Below are 16,697 nucleotides of genomic sequence, written 5' to 3' on the forward strand. Positions count from 1 at the left end.
TATGGGCAATAAGATATTCTCCATCTTACTCTCTATCCCCTTTTTAATGATTCCTAACATCCTGCTTCCTTGTTTGACTGCCACTGCACACTGTGTGGATGTCTTCAGAAAACTATCCATGATGACTCCAAGATCTCTTTCCTGATTAGTTGTAGCTAAATTAGCTTCCATCATATTGTATGTATACTTGGGGTTATTTTTCCCAATGTGCATTACTTTACATTTATCCACATTAAATTTAATTTGCCATTTTGTTGCCCAGTCACTTAGTTTTGTGAGATCTTTTCGAAGTTCTTCACAGTCTGCTTTGGTCTTAACAATCTTAAACAGTTTAGTATCATCTGCAAACTTTGCCACCTCACTTTTTACCCCTTTCTCCAGATCATTTATGAATAAGTTGAATAAGATTGGTCCGAGAACTGACCCTTGGGGAACACCATTAGTTACCCCTCTCCATTCTGAGAATTTACCATTAATTCCTACCCTTTGTTCCCTGTCTTTTAACCAGTTCTGAATCCATGAAAGGACCTTCCCTTTTATCCCATGACAACTTCATTTACGTAAGAGCCTTTGGTGAGGGACCTTGTCAAAGTCTTTCTGGAAATCTAAGTACACAATGTCAAATGGCTCCCCCTTGTCCACATGTTTGTTGACCCCTTAAAAGAACTCTTAAAGATTAGTAAGACATGATTTCCCTTTACAGAAACCATGTTGACCTTTGCCCAACAATTTATGTTCTTCTATGTGTCTGAGAATTTCATTCTTTACCCTTGTTTAAACTAATTTTCCCAGTACTGACCTTAGACTTACCCACCTGTAATTGCTGGGATCACCTCTAGAGTCCTTTTTAAATATTGGTGTTACATTAGCTAACTTCCAGGCATTGGGTACAGAAGCCAATTTAAAGGACAGGTTACAAACCATAGTTAGTAGTTCCGCAATTTCATATTTGAGTTCTTTCAGAACTCTTGGGCGAATGCCATCTGGTCCTGGTGACTTTTTACTGTTAAGTTTATCAATTAATTTCACAACCTCCTCTAGTGACACCTCAATCTGTGACATTTCCTCAGATTTGTCACCTACAAAAGCCATCGCGGGTTTTGGAATCTCCCTAACATCCTCAGCCATGAAGACTGAAGCAAAGAATTCATTTAGTTTCTTTGCAATGACTTTATCATCTCTAAGTGCTCCTTTTGTAACTCGATCATCTGGGGCCCCACTGGCCGTTTAGCAGATTTCCTGCTTCTGATGTACTTAAAAAACCTTTTGTTATTACCTTTTGAGTTTTTGGCTAGATGTTGTTCAAACGTCTTTTTGGCTTTTCTTATTACATTTTTACACTTAATTTGGCAGTTTTTATGCTCCTTTCTATTTATCTCATTGGGATTTAATTTTTTAAATTATGTCTTTTTATCTCCCACTGCTTCTTTTACATGATTGTTAAGCCACGGTGGCCCTTTTTTAGTTGTTTTACTGTGTTTTTTTAATTTGGGGTATACATTTAAGTTGGGCCTCTATTATGGTGTCTTTTAAAAGTGTACATGCAGCTTGCAGGGATTTCACTCTAGTCACTGTACCTTTTAATTTCTGTTTAGCTAATCCCCTCATTTTTGCATAGTTCCCCTTTCTGAAGTTAAATGCCACAGTGTTGGACTGTTGAGGTGTTCTTCCCACCACAGAAATGTTAAAAGTTATTATATTATGGTCACTATTTCCAAGCGGTCCTGTTATAGTTACCTCTTGGAACATATCCTGTGCTCCACTCATGACTAAATCAAGAATTGCCTCTCCCCTTGTGGGTTCCTGTACCTGCTGCTCCAAGAAGCAGTCATGTAAAGTATCGAGACATTTTGTCTCTGCATTTCATCGTGAGGTAACATGTTCCCAGTCAATATGAGGATAATTGAAATCCCCCAGTATTTCTTTATTTTGATAGCCTCTCTAATCTCCCTTGGCATTTCATTGTCGCTATCACTGTCCTGGTCAGGTGGTCTATAATAGATCCCTACTGTTATATTCTTATTAGAGCATGAAATTACTATCCATAGAGATTCTATGGAACATGCAGATTCACTTAAGATTTTTACTTCATTTGATTCTACATTTTCTTTCACATATAGCCCCTGCATGACCTGTTCTGTCCTTCCACTATATTTTGTACCCCAAAATGGTTGTGTCCCATTGATTGTCCTCACTCAACCAGGTTTCTGTGATGCCTATTATATCAATATTCTCCTTTAACACAAGGCACTCTAGTTCACCCATCTTATTAGTTAGACTTCTATCATTTGTGTAGAAGCACATAAAAAATTGGTCAATTTATTTGTTTGGCTTTTTCTGATGTGTCAGATTATTTTGTATGTGAATGTTTCTTGTCTGATCTGGCCCCTACTTTATCCTCTTCCTAGAGTCTCTCTATCAATAGACTGTCCTCTGAGAGAAGTCTTTGTCTGATCCACGTGGTCCACTGGAGCAGTCAGCTTTTTCCCATCTCTTAGTTTAAAAACTGCTCTGCAACCTAGGATAATTTAAATTTCCTAAACTGCTGTGAAAATCCCATTTTCTATCTTTATAGATTTATTGCTGTTAAGCGTCCGTTGAGTTTCGGGGTATCCAAACTAGATTTGACAAATAAATTCAATGCTGACCAAAATGGAGGGAGGAGTTCACATTGACTTCAATGGGTATTATGGCATAATGACACCCTTTGTTCTTTTTTCCTCTTGTGTTTTGTTTTAAATAATTATTCCAAAATTGTCTAAACCCTTATGAGGTTATTTTTAGGGTTGGCAAAAGTCAATTTTTAATAATAATCTGTGATTATTTTAAGACTTTTTTTCCTAATTTAAATTATTTAAATTTATACATTCCACAAAAATATGTATTTTAAACTTTTTTTGGTATCTATTTATATTTTCACAGTTGTATGTGGGAATCAGACATTTTTTAAAATTACATTATATATTGAGATTCAAAGAGTTTAAGCTGTATAACTATTAAAACACAAATTGTCAACATCACATGTGAAAAATATACAAAGTAAATATCCTTAAATAAAACCCTAATTTGTCAGGAAGCATTTTCTTACTTTCCTATCAATAAATATTTTTTGTCTGTATGTGTGTGTATGGTGAAATCAATGTTTGTGTATATTTACAGATCAAAATCAAGTCCTTCCACGACTAGTCATTTGTGATATACCACAAAAACATTCTAGTATGTAATTATTACATTCCTCATTATTTGTTCCAATCTTGGAGAAATGTCTCTATTTCTCAGCTTAAACAAAAGTGAGGATACAATGCTTAATTTGTAATGAAAGAGGTGATCAAACAATTTTTTTACATTCATAATTGAGACAGCAAGCCCAAAGATGTCAGGGCTATGAACAGCCAAGCCTAGAGGTGCTGGGGCTCAGCCCTGGAAAGCCCTAGCACAAATTAAGCATTGCAGGGATCTCTTTAGCAGAAATGGTGTATGATTCCATCCACGCACCCTCCTGTGGAAAACTTCAAAACGTTTATTTTTTTCAGGATTTTTTCAAAAAACTGAAAACACCCAGTCTGAAAAATGACAGTTAGCAAATGGGGATTTAAAATGGTCACTGTTTCTGATTGCTCATCCACTATGTGTACATCTACTTTACCGGCAGGAAACCCAACCAGCAAAAAAAGGGACTAACTGTCCCTGGCAAAAGGGTCAAATATTAAGTCATACTATAATGTTTCCCTCCTTTCTCATGTATTTCTGGAAAGGAAATTCTGATGCCTTTTGACACCGCCAGAAACCTATTCCATTTGTGATATAACCACTGAACCCTGTGGTCTGAATTTCTTGTGTTCTCCATTAATAGTTCCAATCTCTGGAAAATTTCCCAAAGTGATGAGATGACACAAAGTTTGTCACCTGATCAGAATTCTTGTCACTGCAGCCAATATCTGTATTTAGAATCATAGAATATTAGATTCGGAAGAGACCTCAGGGGGTCGTGTAGTCCAATCCCCTGCTCAAAGCAGGACCGACACCAACTAAATCATCCCAGTCAGGGAGTTCTCTAGGAGGGCCTTAAAAACCTCTAAGGATGGAGATTCCACCACCTCCTTAGGTAACACATTCCAGTGTTTCACCACTCTCCTAGAGAAATAGTTTTTCCTAACATCCAACCTAGACATCCCCCTGAAACTTGAGAACATTGCTTCTTGTTCTTTCATCTGCCACCACTAAGAACAGCCTAGCTCCATCTTCTTTGGAACTCCCCTTCAGGTAGTTGAAGGCTGCTATCAAATCCCCCCCCCCCACTCATCTCTCTGCAGACTAAACAAGCCCAGTTCCTTCAGCCTCTCCTCGTAAGTCATGTGCCCCCTTATCATTTTTGTTGTCCCCCGCTGGACTCTCTCCAGTTTGTTCATATCCCTTCTGTAGTGGGGAGACCAAAACTGGACACAATACTCCAGGTGTGGCCTCACCAGTGCCGAATAGTGCCTCGATCTGCTGGCAATGTTCGTACTAATACAGACCAATATGCCAATGGCGTTCTTGGCAACAAAGGCACTCTGCTGACTCATATCCAGCTTCTCATTCACTTTAATCCCCAGGTCCTTTTCTGTAGAACTGCTGCTTAACCAGTCAGTCCCCAGTTTATAACCATGCATGGGATTCTTCTGTCCAAAGTGCAGGACTCTGCACTTGTCCTTATTGAACCTCATCAGATTCCTTTTGGCCCAATCCTCCAATTTGTCTACGTCACTCTGGACCCTATCCCTACCTTCCAGCATATCTACTTCTCTCCCCAGCTTAGTGTCATCTGCAATCTTGCTGAGTGAGCAATCCATCACATCATCCAGATCATTGATAAAGAGGTTGAACAAAACTGGCGCCAGGACCGACTGCTGTGGCACTGCGCTTGATACCAGCTGCCAGCTAGACATCGAGCCATTGATCGCTATCCATTGAGCCCAACAATCTAGCCAGCTTTCTATCCATCTTATTGTCTATTCATCCAATCCATACTTTTTTAACTTGCTGGCAAGAATACACCTGAGCTAACTGATGTCTGTAACTCTTACTTAGTTTGAACATCTTAGGCCAGGAGTTTTAAATGAACCTAAGGTAGTTAGGCACTGTTGCACTAACTCCTTGAAGGTTTCTTTCCAAGTCCTTGTGCTCAGTTCTACAAATTGCTCTCTGTCAATGCAGGATCAGCTGGCAGGATCAGGGATTATTCCACGTATAGTCCTATTGAAATCAGACCACTTGCATCATAAGGTACTACTCCCCAAGAACAAGTGCTGCAAAAACCTGTAGAAATGCGAATGGACAGAACATGTGAATGAAGAGAAACCAAAAAAAACCTCCACATTGTCTGTATTAGATTAAGAGCTAAACAGTGGGCCTGACCCAAAGATTATTAAAGTGAATGGAAGTCTTTAGTGGGCTTTGGATCATCCTATGTTGTTGGCCCTTTGGCTCAAGAGGTTAACCAGTATTCATGGCCTTGTTGGCTTGTTTCCATTAGGGGGAGGAATTGAAGCTTCAATTCAAATGTTTCTTTGGCACAGTCCTGTTTATTTACAAAGCATGCACAGCATCCTGTGGAGACAAACAGCAGAAAGCAAGTACTTGATTCAGAAATTCCTAGGTCTTCCCCTCCAGCAAACTCTGTGCCCAAGCTGCTCCGTCTCTCTGCTTCTCCCAAGGTGAGGATCAAAGCTGCCTCTCCTCCTTAACACACGCTAAGCTTGCAAAAATCAAACCAAACTCATCTGCGATCAGGGAATTCCATAGACCCCATGGTTCAGCTCTGCTCAGACCTACCCATGCAGCCCAGGGCCTTGAGCCACTGAGTGATTAACACAGCCATTGGTGTCCACCAGATCTCTGGTGGATCAAACACCCACTTAATGACAGCCATTAGCTCTTTCCAGCATAACAGTATGTATCCTTATTGTAAGTCAAAACTCACGCCTGGACTATAGTTAAAATTTAGGTGAACATAGCTATGTCACTTAAGGAGGTGAAAACTCCCCTACCTCCCTGAGCAATGTACCAATCCCCACCTAGCCCCTAGATTCAGCTAGGCCAACTGCAGAAGACTCTCTTGACCTAGCTACAACTGCTCAGGCAAGTGATGTTCCTACACCAATGGAAAACCCCCCTCACCATTGTAGGCTGTTTCTACATTCTGAGGTTATGCCAACATTGGTATGGTACCAGAGCTAGGCCACCATAGTCCCCATAGTATAGACATGGCCTCAGCCTGCCTTAGCTATGCTGCATCACCTTATCTTCCACAGCTGGTATCTTTTCTATATATTCTTGTGTAATGAAATAGCTTGCACTTTCAGCAGTTTTGATGAACTGTATATATCTGATATAAACTCAGAATGCAATCAATTGAAGAGTGACATCAGCTTTTGCTTCAGATATATCCAATGCAGGAACACAAAACTCAGGGGGAAACCCCTACCCACCATCCATTTACCCCCACATCATGCCTCTCATTCTCTTGAAGCCTGTGGCTGGGATTTTCAAAGGAGGCTAAGGGATTTAGACACCCAGGGCTATATCCATAAAGGGACTTAGGTGCCTAACTGCCACTTTTGGTGGCAAAGTCAACATTTAGGCACGACTGAGGCCTTGAAAACTCCTGCTCAGCTGCCATCCAATTCTACAGGTGCCTACATTTCCACTGGTAAAGTCCTCAAGGTGCCTAAGTTATTGGGCATGCATAAAACTGGCTATGTCCTGAATCTGCTGTGTGCTTGTCACCTTAGCACACAACTAACCCCCAGTGGGATTCACCAGTTAGGTTCCCCACTCCCATCTAACTCACTACGGGGCCCAATCAGGCATTCTCAGAGAACACCTACCAGTTCAGGCCACACACAAAAAACAGCCAGATGGTGAATTTGGCGCATCTGCATCTCTCATTCAGCTTCCAGAATGCAACATTTCCTACCTTATTTGGTGCTTATTTGGGGTCCTGCAGGTATTGGTTCTTGGGGATGGAAATCATGTGTGGTATGGAGAAGGCTGTAGAGAATGCAAGGTGGAAAAGTCAGCCCAAGGCTGTAAATACTAAAAATACATACTTTGATTTACATTTATCTTAGGTATTTTATGTGTCCAGTTATATACGGGGCTTTGGATCATTTCTTGGCACTATGCTATTCAACATTTTTATCAGTGATCTAGAGGGGAACCTACACTAATCATTGATAAAGTTTGCAGATGTCACAAAAATTTGGGGAGTGACAAAAAATGCAGAGGACAGGTGATTCATACAGAGTGAGCTAGATCACTTGGCAAGCTGGGCACTAGGAAACAATAGATGTTTTAATACAGTTACGTATAAAGAGACACATCTAAGAATAAACAACATAATCCATACCTACATGATGGGGGGCTCTATTCTGGGAAGACATGACTCTGAAAAGCACTTGAGGGCCATGGTGGATGAATGGCTGAACATGAGCTATCAGCAATGATGCTATGGCAACACATTAGGCAGAAGCAGCAGATTCAGTCCTTGGAAGCATAAACAGGGAAAATCCTGAGATGCCATAAAGAGGTACATTTACCTCTATATTTGGCACTGGTCCAACTGTTGCTACAGCACTGTGTTGATTCTTCCGTCCACAATTCAAGAAGGATGTTAAATTGGAGAAGATATGGAGAACAGCCAGGAGAATGATTAAAGGATTAGAAAACATGCCTTATACTGATATATTCAAGGAGTTCAGTCTATTTAGCTTACAAAAGAGAAGGTTAAAGGGTGATTGAACAGGGATGGTTTCTCTAGCCTCTGTTTGCCAGAAGCTGGGAATGGGTGACAGGGGATGGATCACTTGATAATTACCTGTTCTGTTCATTCCCTCTGGGGCACCTGGCATTGGCCACAGTCAGACCTTTGATGTGCCCCAGAATGGCCATTCCTATATTGTTATGATTTGATCACTGTCTTTAAGTACCTACCCTGGGAATAAATATTTCATAATAGAGGGTTCTTCTATTTGGCAGGCAAAGGTATATCAAGATTCAACGGCTAGAAGTTGAGGTTAACAAATTGAGATTGGAAATAAGATGTAAATTTCTACCACTGTGGGTAATTAATTATTGGATCAATTTACGCAGGTCTGTGGTGGATTCAACATCACTGTCAATTTTTAAATAAGACTGGGTTGTTTTTTCTAAGAGACTTGCTCTAATTAAAACAGGAGTTCTTTCAGGGAAGTTATATGACCTTTGTTCTACAGAACGTCTGATTACATGATTACAATTGTTCTCTTCTGTCCTTCAAATCTCTGAAACCAAAACTGGATTAGATGGATATTGAAACTAATACTAACCATTTTCACTTCATTTCCAGTACATAATAGGTCAATTCTAGCATGAAACTGCCAAGCACATTCTGGTTACCTAACAGGATTCTGGTCTCAGGTGTATTTAGGCTTGGAAGCATTAAATATTTTATCAATAAATGCCGTAAACATTAATTGTACTGTATACATACAAACTGACAAAAATATTTCCATCAATAATAGATGAAACGTACTGTCATGGTATAATTCCCCACTCTGAACCTTAGCGTCCAAAAGATGGGGTACCAGCATGAATTTCTCTAAGCTCAATTACCAGCTTAGTACTTGTAGCGCTGCCACCAACCAGGAATTCCAGTGCCTGGTACACTCTGGTCCCCCAAAAACCTTGCCCAGGAACCCCCAAAACCCAGTCCCTCTGGATCTTAACACAAGGAAAGTAAACCCTTTCCCTCACCGTTGCCTCTCCCAGGCTTCCCCTCCCTGAGTTAACTGGAAGATCACTGTGATTCAAACTGTGAATCTTTAAACAGAGAGGAAAATCCACCTTCCCCCCTCCTCCTCTCTCCCCCTCCCAGACTCTCCCTGAGAGGGAAAGTAATCCTAACACAGAGAGAAAATTAACCTTTCTCTCCCCCTTCCCTCCTTTCTCCCCACCAATTCCCTGGTGAATCCAGACCCAGTCCCTTGGGGTCTCTCCAGAATAAAAAAAACAATCAGGTTCTTAAACAAGAAAAGCTTTTAATTAAAGAAAGAAAAAACAGTAAAAATTATCTTTGTAAATTTAAAATGGAATAGGTACAGGGTCTTTCAGCTATAGACACTGGGAATACCCTCCCAGCCTAAGTATACAAGTACAATTTAAAATCCTTTCAGAAGAATACAGATTTGAACTCCTTCCACCCAAATACACATTTGAACTCCTCCCAGCCAAATACACATTTGCAAATAAAGAAAATAAACATAAGCCTAACACACCTTATCACCTAGTACTTACTTTTTTGAATCTATAAGAACCTGTATCAGGGAGATTGGAGAGAAACCTGGTTACACGTCTGGTCACTCTCAGAACCCAGAGAGAACAACAACCAAAAACTAACAGCACACACAAAAACTTCCCTCTCTCAGAATTTGAAAGTATCCTGTCCCCTGATTGGTCCCCTGGTCAGGTGACAGGCAGGCTCACTGAACTTGTTAACCCCTTACAGGCAAAAGAGACATGAAATACTTCTGTTCTATTAACCCTTAACTATCTGTTTATGACACGTACAGATAGGAAGAGTAAGAAAAATGTCCCCTGAAAATGAATTAGAGTTTGATTACGGATATTTTCTTTGTATAGTTTGACATGTGACATTGACAATTTGAGTTTTAATAGTTACAAAGCTATAAAGTCATTAAGTAATTATTTTTGACCCCTTCTATTGTCTGACACACCCCAATTTCCCACAGCTGTGAAATTTTAAATCAATCAGAATTGAAAAAAGTGCTTAAAAATAAACATTGGAATTTTTCATCAAAATTATTTAAAAAATACAAATCAAATTCTGCCAAACCTATTCATACTGGTGTTAATCTAGAGTAACTCCACGAGCTTCAGTGATGTTGATCCAGATTAACTCACCCTTTAATGAGAGCAGAATCTAGTCCTTTGACGTGGGATATAGTTACAGACAAATACAATGTATTGACATTTTAACATCAAAAAATGCCGGTTCACTGAAACCAGAATCATTTGTGGGGAAGGGGGTCACTTTGATGACTTTCTTTTCTCAATGTTTTTGAAAAACAAGTTCTGAAATTGTCAAAATGGGAAATTTGGATATTTATGAAATGAAAAAAAAGCCATTTTTTTCCATTCAAAATGACTTTTTTGTTTAGAGATGTATAGTAAAAAATACCAAAGATCAAAATTCAAATGAATGTTTTTGAAAATATCAGGATTTAATATTTTGATCAACCTGATTCAATTTTTTCCCCAATTTGTGAAAACTTTGACATTTCATCCTGATTCAGTGTGGGTTTTATTTGTTTGTTTTAAATCTCACAAATTCTCACCACAAAAGAAAACTGTTTCGCACTCAGCTGTAGTAAGGACTGATCCTGGATCCTTTTTCAGGACAAGCGGAACTGCAGTCTCCGAGAGGAACAGTGACCATTTTTTCCCCTTATTCTTCTGGAATCACAAGGGTTGATAGTAGGGCTGATGGGACATTTTAATTGAAACTATTTCCCAATGGAATTTTCTTTTTGAGAAAAATGATGATAATGATGATGATGATCGGGGAGATCTTGGCAAAGCGCCAAATATGTAGACCAAAATTTGGGAGTCTTACCAGTAGAGTAGAATGGTTCATGAGGCACCTGAACTACAACCCCATTGATACACACATGGGTGGTACTGGTGAATCACAATGCTTTGGCTTTATGGCCAAAATATTTCAGATTTTGATTTTTCACAGAAACCTCAAAAAATTTCCAGGAGACAGAAAAGCCACACCAATTTCTGACCAGGTTTAGCTGGTACACACTCACAGCCCTGGAAGAGCTCCCCTGTGCCCCCTGGTGGACAGTACCCAAGCTTTGGTGGTAGGAGACCAGCTATGTTGAGTCATCCCTGAGTGACCTCTGAGCCTGAACCTGCCTAAGCCCTATGAGTCATCTCTGAGCTGGAATATGATGAGTTATAAGAGGCTTGTGCTAGGCCCCAAGCCATTCAGCCAGGGTTCAGCAAATACACAGGCGAGGCGCCAATGAGACGCCAATGACCAGTTTGTTCGTAATAGTAACACTAGGCTTGTATTTGTCTTGTGATTTTTCCAAGCTTAAGTCTCATAAACTCATAGACTCTAGGACTGGAAGGGACCTCGAGAGGTCATCGAGTCCAGTCCCCTGCCCTGATGACACCCTCGCAGTTTTCAGGTATTTAAAAGGGTGTCATCAGGAGGAGGGAGAAAACTTGTTCACCTTAGCCTCCAATGATAGAACAAGAAGCAATGGGCTTAAACTGCAGCAAGGGAGATTTAGGTTGGACATTAGGAAAAAGTTCCTAACTGTCAGGGTAGTTATACACTGGAATAGATTGCCTAGGGAAGTTGTGGAATCTCCATCTCTGGAGATATTTAAGAGTAGGTTAGATAAATGTCTATTAGGGATGGTCTAGACAGTATTTGGTCCTGCAATGAGGGCAGGGGACTGGACTCGATGACCTCTTGAGGTCCCTTCCAGTCCTAGAGTCTATGAGTCTATGAGACTTAAGCTTGGAAAAATCACAAGACAAATACAAGCCTAGTGTTACTATTATGAACAAACTGTTCATATATTATAAAAATAGGCTATGTTTGTAGTCTTATTGCAACACTTCAGTCATATTTCATTCACTAAAGAACAACTCTAATAAGAATTTATTAGAGTTTGCTTTGGGGATATTTGCTTTGTCTATTTTTACATATGATGTGACAATTTGTGTTTTAATAGTTATAAAGTGTTAACTTTTGAATCTCAGCATATACTGTCATTAAATAATTATAGTCTAATCTCCTGTCAGGATATATATATATATATTCTGACAAAGTTACAATAAAAAATAACGTATTACACAGACAAGGTGGTATCTTTTTTTGGACCAACTTCTGCTGGTGAAAGAGAGAAGCTTGCAAGCTTACACAAAGCTCTCCTTTAGGTCTGGGAAAAGTACTCAGAGGGTCAGAGCTACAAACAAAGTGTAACAGCTTGTTTAGCATATGGAGTTAAGAGGTTGTAAGAGACCATTCAAGAGGAAGTGGGCAGTTAACATACCACGTCATACCAATTTAGCATTTTACTAATATTCAAAGACTCTTTCCAAATTTATACAATTCTCCACTTCGTGCAGCAAAACCAAAGGCTCAGATGCACAAAGGTATTTGGGAGCCTAACTCCCATAGGCACCTAAATACCATTAAAAATCCAGGCCTATGTGACTTAGATGGATAAGGCCAATTTTGAAGCATGATTTACAGTCAGATTTTTAAAGGTGTTTAGATGCCTAAAAAGCAGTTGGTTGCCAAGTGGGATATTTGAAGTGCCCAAGCCCCTAACTCTCATTGGCATTTGTATGCTTTTAAAAAATTGGGCCTTCCACTCCTAAATCACATAGATACTTCTGTAAATTGTACTTGTTAGCCTCAAGTTTCTCAAACCCTGACAATGTCCTGGGGGTGGCTGGGGCTGCAGGTGCTGCCATGATGCAAATAATAAATGATTATAATAAATATTTCCGTTTGGCTCAATCTGCCACAATCACAGTGATTTTTGCTGCTGAGTATTCCTGCCCAGCAAGTCTCAGCTGCTAGTTTAGTTGTGGGACTGTCCCAGGGTACGTGTGTACATAGAAAATGCTGTGAATGACCCATTTAGGCTCAAAGAGCAGAGGATGCAAAGGAGGATGGTGGTTTCACACTTAATTCAATTACGGGCTCTGACCAGGGATGCAGGACCCACAGTAAGAGGATGATTAGACCTGAAATGACAAGCATTGGGAGTATCAGTCTTTGCGGTTACAGTCACATCAAAGACGCTCCCAGCTTTGCCTAGAGGATGCTCAGCTGGCAGGAACCCCAGTCTGCTAATCGAATGAGACACCTTAGGACATGCACAGCTACAGCGCTTCCTTGCCATGACTTCCTACCTTAATTAGCACGGAGACAATTACTAACCAGGCTCTCTAACAAGTCCCTGCAGACCCAGGGAGCAGACTGGGCAAGGAAAAGCCTTCACATCGTTAAACACCTAGAAGAAAGTTGGTTTCTGATTTTATTCTTTAACAGCTTAGTTCCCGGCTAACAAAAGACAGCAGAGAAATGAATTTCTATTAGTATGCTACTATAATGCACTGGGTGAAACAAGGAGAAAAATCACAATACAAATACAAGTCTAGTGTTATTATTATGAATAAACTGGTCAGATATTACAATAGGCTATGTTTGTAGTCTTATTGTTGCCAATTTGTGGATATTGATGATGATCAGAAATTGGCCTACACTCCTACTCCTATTGTATTATAACAATAATAATAATGAGAGGGAATAATAAAGGCCTATGCAACACTTCAGTCATATGTCATCCACTAAGGAACGACTTCCGTGGTGAATTGGAATTGTGCTGTCACTTTAGACAAGGCCTTGAATTTTCAAAAGGGCACTTGATCAGGGGCACAAAAAGGGCAGCAACATGCCACAGCAGCGCTTTAAAGTCAGTGGTACAGGCCAGTACTAGTGGCTACCTTTTACCAGTACACCGTACCGGCCCATACCCCCTTACTTTCACCCCTGTGAGTGCCTAACTTTACTCACGCGAGGAGTGCCATTTAATCGCCTGAATAATGCATCCCAAGCAGGGCTGCCAAATTCTCCATATCTGCATGATACTCATGCATCTGACAGCCCTGTCATGAGTCTCTGCAGCCTGGATTCACAGATGGCAAATGCTGAGCTGAGCTGCAACAGGGCCTGGTATCCCTGCCACAGAGATGCTATGTTAACTACAGCCCAGGCAGCCTCTATGCCTCTCTGCATGATGCCTGGCGAGAGGGGCCCACAGGGGCAGTAATGCAGGCAGAGGTGTCAAGAAGAGAAGGGGAGGGGCCCAAATACTGTCCCGCCCACATCCTAAGCTTCTTCCTAGATACCATTGTCCATGTCCAAAACCCTCACCTCAGTGTAGCCTCAGAGAGTATCATTATTCCCATTGTACAAAGGAGGAAACTGAGGCACAAAGCAAGGAAAATGACTTATCCAAGATCATACTGAAGCATGGGTGGGAGTAGACCTGAGGCCTCCTGCATTTTAGTTCTGTGTTCCTACCTCTGGACTGCAAGGCAGCTATCAAAGGTTGCTGGGTAACATTCCTGGAAGCACTTAAGTTACTTTAAATGCAAAGAGATATCCTACTTTAACTCTACCACTTTAGATAAAGCAGCACAGGCCTGCTCATGTGGATGCAATTATCCTAGTATGAAAGTGTTTACACTGGTATAGCTATTCTTGTATAGGAAGGTGTGTAAGCTATCCTGGTAGAAGGCATATTTATACCAACATAGCCTTATCCACAACAGAGTTGGTATCAATATAAATATCTTGGTAAAACCCTACACCCCGTGACATGGTTATACCTGTATTGGGTGTAGACAAGGATGGCACAGATGTAGCGCTTATCTGTACATACTCTCTGAGCTGATGGGAAGGGTTCTCCCATCAGTGTAGGTAATCTACCTCCTCGAGAGGCAGTAGCTAGGTTGATGGAAGTGTTGTTCCACCAACCTACCACTGTCTACACTGAGATATAGGCTGGTTTAACTATGACACTTAGGAGTGTTGATTTTTCACACACCTAAGTGACACAGTTACGCCAATATAATATTCCAGTGTACACCAGGCCTTAGAGTAGCCAAAGAGACATTGTGTGATGGCTGCCATCTTGACTGACACACTGGGGATTGAACTGGGGACCTCTAAAGCTTGAACTAAAGATCCGTGGCGCTGTAGCTGCTGACTGTAATAACTCACATCCTCTGTAGATAGGCACACAGGGGGGCCTGTTACACACCCTCACCAATGGATGGCAGTTGCACCTGTTGAACTTGAATCAGTTTAGTCAAACCAGGGCAACTCTTATGTGTGGATTCTCTTACAAGGGTTTAAAACTGGCCATATGGGTTCAGCTGGTCCCTGTAAATTTGCAGACACAGGCTAAAAGTGCCATATGCCAGACTGAAACTGATGTAAGATCTTCCACCCATAGAATCTCAGGGGTTCAGCTAAGTCAGTATAAAATCACTCCTTCAGTTATACCAGTACCCAAGGCTCCGCCCCTCCCAGGGGGGCCAGAGCACCCTCGTACCGGTAAAAGCTTTACTTTAACCCCTGAGCACCCAGAGCAATGCAGATAGGGTTTGGGCCTCACTTGCACTCACTCAGGCTGGGATTAGAGATGGATGAAAATTTTGTCCCAGTATCAGCTTTTTGAACAAAAAGAAAAAAAAATCGCCAAAAAATAATTTTGATCAATTTTTTAAAATAAAATATTTAAACATAAAAATGTTCAATTTTTTCAATGTGGGTTGTTGTGTTTATATTTCCTCCCAAAATCTTCTCCAGTATTTATTTACTTTTTTGCCACCTTTTGATAATTTCCCACATATACATTGACAGAATAGAATCAGCATTTTCTGTCAGAAAAGTCTTTGCCTAACTCTGTCTGTGATGATTTATGAGGCAGAAATAGAAGCTGTGATAAATGAAGTGGTGGGTAACTTCCTTTTATGGACTCCCAGCCAGCCAGTTAGCTCCAAAATCCCTGTTCTCTACTTGTGTTATCTATAAAGGGTTTAAAAAGCCCATAGGTAAAAGGAAGGGAGTGGGCATTTTACCAAAAGATCCAATGGGAGGTCTAGAACTTCTTAAAATTGGGAAAAAACTTTCCCTTTGTATGTCTGTTGTTATTCTCTGGAGAGAGGGGACAGAGCAGAGACATGGCTGGAGCTATGGTATAAAAAGCTGTGAACTAGGTATGAAAATCACCAGATCTTACCTAGGAACTATTCAATTTGAAACCCCAGATATGTAAGTAGATCAGGAAATGTCTAGAAAGACGCAATTAGGTTCATCTCTTTTATTTCTGTAGGGCTTGTTGACTCCTATGTAGTAATCCCAAATGTTTTTGTGTTGTTTGTAACCATTAAGCTGAACCTCAAGAAAGCCATTCTTGATGCTTAATTGTTATATCTGCTCTTTTAAAATCTAGCTATAGCCTAAGTTCCAGGCTGTTGTTTTCTTATTGTTTTGAAGAAAATTGACCTCTTTTAAGAACAAGATTTTTTTTTTTTGGTGTGTGTCTTAAGAGGTTTGTGCATATGTTGTTTCATTAGCTTTTGGCAACAGCTGATTTCCTTTGTTTTCTTTCTCAGCTGTTCCCCAGATGGGGGTGGGGTGGGAGAAAAGGCTTGAAGGTACCCCAAGTGTCCTTCCTAGGGTTCAAAGGGTTTTTTGGATTTGGGTGGAGGCAGCATCTACTCATTCAAGGTCAGAGAAAAGCTGTAACCTTCAGAGTTTAATACAAGCCTGGAGTGGCCAATATTAATTGTTAGAATTCCTGTGGGCCCCCACTTCTGCACTCGAGTGAGGACTCAGTCTTGATATGGTGCCAGAGTGGTGGGATCATTTTGAACCAGAAGCACAGACCCCAGGATTTTAAACGGACTCTTTTCCTTTTGGCAGCCTGCAAAGCCAGGGAGTTTTTTAATTTCATTCTTTTCTTTGCTGCCTGAGGGAGAACAGGCATGTAAAGGGTTCAGCCTGTCCAACAAGCAGCTTATTTATTTTTTTCTGTCTTCGTGGCAAC

The sequence above is a fragment of the Gopherus evgoodei genome, chromosome 21, assembly GCF_007399415.2.
Source record: "Gopherus evgoodei ecotype Sinaloan lineage chromosome 21, rGopEvg1_v1.p, whole genome shotgun sequence".
Classification (NCBI taxonomy): domain Eukaryota; kingdom Metazoa; phylum Chordata; order Testudines; family Testudinidae; genus Gopherus; species Gopherus evgoodei.